The sequence below is a fragment of the Ursus maritimus genome, unplaced genomic scaffold (genome assembly GCF_017311325.1).
Source record: "Ursus maritimus isolate PB19 unplaced genomic scaffold, ASM1731132v1 scaffold_8, whole genome shotgun sequence".
In the NCBI taxonomy this organism is placed as follows: Eukaryota; Metazoa; Chordata; class Mammalia; order Carnivora; family Ursidae; genus Ursus; species Ursus maritimus.
The window spans coordinates 69,540,307-69,546,370 of record NW_024426996.1 but is presented as its reverse complement, the minus strand read 5'-3'; the positions used below and the strand labels follow the sequence as shown (position 1 = coordinate 69,546,370).

Below are 6,064 nucleotides of genomic sequence, written 5' to 3'. Positions count from 1 at the left end.
TCAAGCCAGCCTGGGTGCCAGGACTTCATAATGGTTAAACAAGCCAGCTTATCTGCTCTGTTTATTACTAATGTAAGGAGAAATGCTATTTTTTTAACATTGCCATGCAAATTAGATCAGAGATCAATATGCCTACATAAATATAGTAGTAATAGCTAAGACACACAGCCTAGAAAAATTAACTCTAGGAGACCACATTTTTCATATTTTAAGATAATTTCCTTTTATCATATAATACATGTTCATGATAAAAAGAGCGAAGAGAAAAATGAGCAAAAAAATTACAAATAATTGCCCCAAATGGAGATAATTACTATTCACATGTGCGTACATACCACCCTGTCTTTTTGCAAAATAGAAATGCTTTAACAAAAATCGGATTATAGTAGACACACACTTTTTAATCTGCTTTTTTCATCCAGCAATGATCATTACTCCAGGTCAAGGAGTACATTTCAACAATACCATTTTTTATAGGAATATGATTTTCTATCTTACAGATAACGAGTATGCATTCAAATCATCACCCATTATTAGAAATATCAGTTTTTCCAATCACAAAGCGCATGCTTCTGGCTAATTCTTTGCCTGATTTGAGGACATGCCAGCTCAAAGGGTATGTACATTTCTTTAAAACTTTGGATACGTGAAGCCCAAAATGTGCCAAATTCATCCTCACCATCTGTGATACATCACATTGACTGGCCAAGGGGTGCCCAGCTTAAACATTATTTCCGGGTGTGTCTGTGAGGGTGTTTCCAGATGAGATAACCATTCAAATCTGTGATTCACTGAAATACATCGCCGTCCCTAATGTGCTGGGCACCATCCAGTCCACTGAGGGCCTAAACAGAACAAAAGGTAGACAAGGGGGAAGTTTGCCCCTTTTTTCCCTGCCTCATTACTTGAACTGGGACATACCATTACGTCTTCTCTCAACCTTGGATACGATTTACGCCATCAGCTCTCCTGGTCATTTTGTGGTATGTGTGCATGTGTGTGTGTGTCTTACTGGTTCTATTTCTCTGGAGATCCCTGACTAATATCCCTTAGTATGTGAAAGTGGGCATTTCCCTCCAGGCCCTTCAAAACTATGTAATATCACTCTCTGTGCTTTTTAAACTCTATTTTAATGTAATGGGAAGGAAAATTGTTTTCCGTTGGGCAGTCTTGCAAATCCCACAGTGGGGCTACTTGGTCCTCGTGTCTTTCCTCCACGTTCTACCTCCCTGCCCTGGTCCGAAGCAGTTTACGGAGCCCTTGGTCCACGGCTCGGGGCTTTGGCGGCAAACCGAGCTGTGCTGCTGATCTTACTCTGCTTGCTGCCGCTCTCTGCGACTGAGCCACGAGCCTACCGTCTCCTAGCAGATCCAAGTTCCACTAAGGTCTTCTCTAGCTTATTCCCTGGTGATAAATTCTCTGTTTTCAGGCCTGCGTGGGTTGGATAGTGGTCCCGCAAAAGGTGTGTTCACACTGAACTTGTGAATGTGACTTTTATTTGAGAAAAGGGTCTTTGCAGGGTCATTAAGGATTTCGGCATGAGATCATCCTGGGTTAGGGTGGGCCGTAAAGTCCAGTAACAAGTGTCCTTGTAAGGGGTGGGGGAGCAGGCCGAAGAGAAGAACAGGCAGAGCCGAAGGCCACATGAGGTCAGAGACAGCACTGACGTTACACAGCGACAAGCCAAGGAATGTCTGGAACTGCCAGTAGCTGGAAGAGAAGAGGAAGGATCCATTTAAGACAATAAATTCTGTTCTGCACCACTAGATCTCTGGCAACTCATTACAACAACCATATGAAACTATATAGGACCCTACTAAGAAGTCCTGCTCGGAGCCTTCTTTCAGTCACTGAAAAAGCACTCTTTACAGGCAAGGGTTCCAGGAGCTGGTCGTCCCTCTACTGAGATCCTGGGCCATTTATAGACAAACATCTATGGAGCAGCTACATATAGAAGGCCTTCTTCCAGCTGCTGCATGAGAGCAGAAGTAAAGACGGAGTCCTTGCCTTTGAGAGGCCCACATTAAGTGAATACTGTCTGCAGAGCGGCTGCGGCACAGGCAGCAGGTGGGAGTTATACCATCAGGGGCCTTACTGGCCACGTTAAAAGCCCGGGTCTTAAGCAGTAGATGCCAGAGCTCTTAGAGAGTTTTACGTCATTATTACCACACCCCCCAGGCCCCTCTGATACTGGACTTCCCTGACTAGATCTATTCTAGAGTCAGCCTAACGTCTGCCTATGGCCTGCTGTGGCTCTCCCGGTTCTCCATCAGCTTGCCCTGGCTCTCCCTATGACTCACGCTTAAGTTCCTTCCATTGCCCATTCTCTAGGTCTCCATGGTCATGGTCACTAGCCCAGAGTAAACAGCTAGTCTTAGCCCCTAACCTCATCTGATCTCACAGCTGGGCCCCGTGTGCTGCATCAATCACTTTGTTCATTCATTCAAGAATTATCTACTCCGCATCTACTATTTGCCAGGCCCTGGTTGTACAAAAATGAATAAAATACAGTCTTTGTCCATAAAAGGCTTACCATCTGTATTAGTTTGCTTGGGCCGTCATAACAAAATACCACGGACTGGTGGCTTAAACAGAAATTTATTTTCTCATAGTCCTGGAGCTAGAAATCCAAGACTAAGTTGCCAGCATGACTGGCATCTGGCGAGGCTTCTCTTCCTAAGTTATAGATGGCCACCTTCTCACTGTATCCTCGCGTGGCCTTTCCTCAGTGTGTGCATGCTCCTGGGGTCTCTTCCTCCTATAAGGACACCAGTCCTGTGGTATTAGGGCTCCCTTATGACCTCTTTTAATTACCTCCTTAAAGGCCCTCTTTCCAAGTACAGTCACACTGGGTATTAGAACTTCAACATAAGAATCTGAGGAAGACAAAATTCTGTCCATAGTACCTTCTACGAGGAGAAGTCAAATACATACGGGCAATTGCCATACGGTGAAACAAATACCATAAAGGTATGGTGTATTTCTGGGGTGGAGCTTCTAATCTGTCCAGGTGAATTTTCAAAAGAAGAGAGGAAGTTATTCCGGTGGAGGAGACAGAGTAGGGAAACCCAGACAGAGAGAATAGTCTGTAAAACAGAAACATGAAACAGCATGGCTGAGGGACAGAAAGATGGGTTTGCAGATCACGGAGGTGAGGCTCGAAAGGCGGGGTCACAGCATGCTGTCACCCTCCTCCCTCCTTTCCCCTCTGTCACAGTCCTGTTTCCCATGTGATTGTCATTGGAACCTCCCTCCTCACTCCACTCAAAGTATTACTGCCTTAGGTCTCAGTCCTGGAAATATTTAAAATAAAAGCCTCTTAGCTTCTGTATAGCATTTTATAGTTTACAAACACCTTTACCACATCATTTGACCCTTAAAAACTGCCCAGTGGAGGAAAACAAATATTATTCTATCGTATATATGATGAAATAATGTAGTAGTAGTAATAATAATAATAGCAATAATAATAATAATAATAACTGCCTTGCCCAAGGTCAGAGTGCTCTGCTGGAGTTAGTTTAGGGCTGGAGTCCGGGACATCTGTATGCCGGTCTAGTTTCTCTCTTTTACACTACCTGCATTTTTCTCTGCTGTTTGCCTCGTGTGTCATATTTCTCCAGTAATGCATCTACATTTTGACAGAGCTTTCTGGAAATAATGTGTTAACCAGTAGAAAAAATTTTCAGGGTGGGAATGTTGGGCCTGGCAAGATATTTTTTGGCTAGGCAGCCCTGTCAAAGCCCATTGAATCACACATCTGCCTCACAAAGGGCCAACCCAGAGCAAAGCCCATGGGTATATTTTGCCGAAAGGAGCGAATTAAAGCACTTCCAAGTCAGGAAATGCCAAGCTAGGCTTTTCTGTGGTGTTAACTTACTGGCTCAAAGAAGACCAAATAATAATTTACCTACAGCCTAGCCTGTTACCCAGAATCCTTCACTGGATCTTTGTCAATGTTGCCAAGGCAACAACAACTCTCACCACTTTGGTAATTTTTAGTTTCAATCGCAAACTTCATATTGACTTGGCTGAAGGTCTGATGCAGCAAAACCTGAACTCACTGGACTGCATGAGGAATCAGTTCTCTCGGTCTCCAACAAATCTGACACTTTAATCCTTAGAAAATTTTGCCCACTTTGGATGGAAATTTCTCTAAAATTCTTTTCTTATATCTACAGCTTCCTCACATAATCAATGAAGCATAATTCAGTTGAAGCATTTCTGGATGATTCAGGTGCCAGAGTGGCCTTTCCAAAACACAAATCCGACCCAAGATGAAAATCTGAACTCTCCTAGTTTGGGAAAGCGCCTGCACTCTTCACCCTAATCTACCTTTCTGATCTCAGAGTCTCTGTCTCTCCGTATGCCCTGTGCTCCCGGAACATGGAAGCCGTCACGACTTTTGGAACGTTCGCGGAGCACACCATGTTCTTTCTTACCACTATTTACACACAGGGTAGCCCTTTGAAGCCCTCCTTCTCTCCTTAACTTAGAACATTTTCGCTCTACCCTAACGACGGAGCTGGTGTACCGCCTCCCACACGAAACTTGCCCCAAATCTTTCAAAACCTCCTCTTCGCCTAATCCCAGAGTACTCGGTGCCCATCCCCCTTATCACAGGTATTCATGTGCCTGTCTATTTATGTCCCTCACTTCTTCTTTGCGCTCCGAAGTCTACTTAGCACAGCCTTGACCTAACCTAGGTGCTAAATACATAGTTATCATTATTACCAAATAAACAAGTACTAAACTCTTGTTCATCAATACCGCTTACTCAGTGTTTACTATGTGCCAGAAACATAATGGGGACTTTCTGTATATTTCTCACTTATTCTTGTAACAACCAGTAAGGCCAGAGCCCAAAATCAAACCAGCTCTCCTGTCTCCCAAATCCAGGCTTTTCTTCTATGCGACACGCACAGCACATGCTGGACAAACTGACGTACCACACTAAGAGCTGAGTGCTTGTTAGTGAGTGAAAGAGTGATGTGGGGCCTCGATGTCATGCTACACTTGGAGAGCAAAAGAGCAGGCCGGGCTGCAGGAGAGCAGGACCAAGGGTGTGGGTGGGTTGGGAGGGTTTGGGCAGGCGTCAGAGGTCAGAAAGGCAATATGCGGGGTAAAAAAAGAGGGTGCTATAGCTGGGAAAGGCAAAGAAGTCTTAAAAATCTAGAATCTAGAGTAGGAGTCACATATTCAATTGTTTAAAGGGCCAGCAAAGCATCAGAGCATGAAAGCAAGCCAGACCACTTCCACCAAGAAATCTTCGCTTTTTCATTTCTACTGAATCTCATGGCCCTCTGGGTCTGACTTCGGTTTGACTACTTTTGTCAGCAATATATGTATAAGAATTATTTTACCCTCACTTTACCTCCACTACAGGAAAACAGTGCATGCGTGATGAAAAACGGTAGTTGGTACTAGACCTCCGTGCAGACACCGTCACAGGGCAGGACCAGTGGAGACACTGACAGGCCAGATTCCAGAAGGGAGGTGGAGCCTAGTATTTCTAGAAAACATAATTTTAAGGGAAGCTGGAAAGCTGTATTATTAAGTAAATCACCTGATTTTTTAAAGTCAGAGGCTTATGCAGAAAGGTTTACAAGATTATATGGGGTCCAGCTAAATCTCAAACTATATTGGGCTTAAACATCATCTAGAGAGTTTGTTAAAACACAGGTTTAACGGTCCCACTCAAGACATTCTGTGGGTCTCAGCGTGATCTGAAAATGAGCATTGCTTACGAGCTTCTAGGTGAATTGACGCTGCCGGCCCAGGGACCATGCCTGGAATGGCGCTGGCTGGACACCAGCAGTACCAGCTCCAGTGTTCAGGCTGCCTGTTTGGCATCTTTGGTCTAGAGATTGAAAGGAAAGAACTGGAAACAGGAGACATCAGAACAAACCCTGGTCCGGGGACAGAAACTGTCATCTTTAATACCCTTTGGTGCTTCTCTTGGAGACTGTGCTGCAAAATAAGACGGGAGTTAGATATCGGATGTCCAGGGAAGTTCTTACACCTGGCCTGAGACTAGGACAAATTCAAGAGGCCGAAAGATGGC

The 6,064-nt window shown here is 44.5% G+C and overlaps 1 long non-coding RNA gene across 2 annotated transcripts in view; it reads right to left on the bottom strand.

Moving 5' to 3' along the window:
• Nucleotides 1-352: 352 nt before the first annotated feature.
• Nucleotides 353-6,064, bottom strand: part of LOC103658323 — a 63,755-nt gene continuing 58,043 nt past the window's right edge. For both annotated transcript variants that reach the window (XR_567130.2, XR_567129.2), the window contains 2 exons: nt 5,375-5,512; nt 353-1,710 (listed from right to left, as the gene is read on the bottom strand). This is a non-coding gene — a long non-coding RNA (uncharacterized LOC103658323). The remainder of the gene's footprint in view (nt 1,711-5,374; nt 5,513-6,064) is intronic.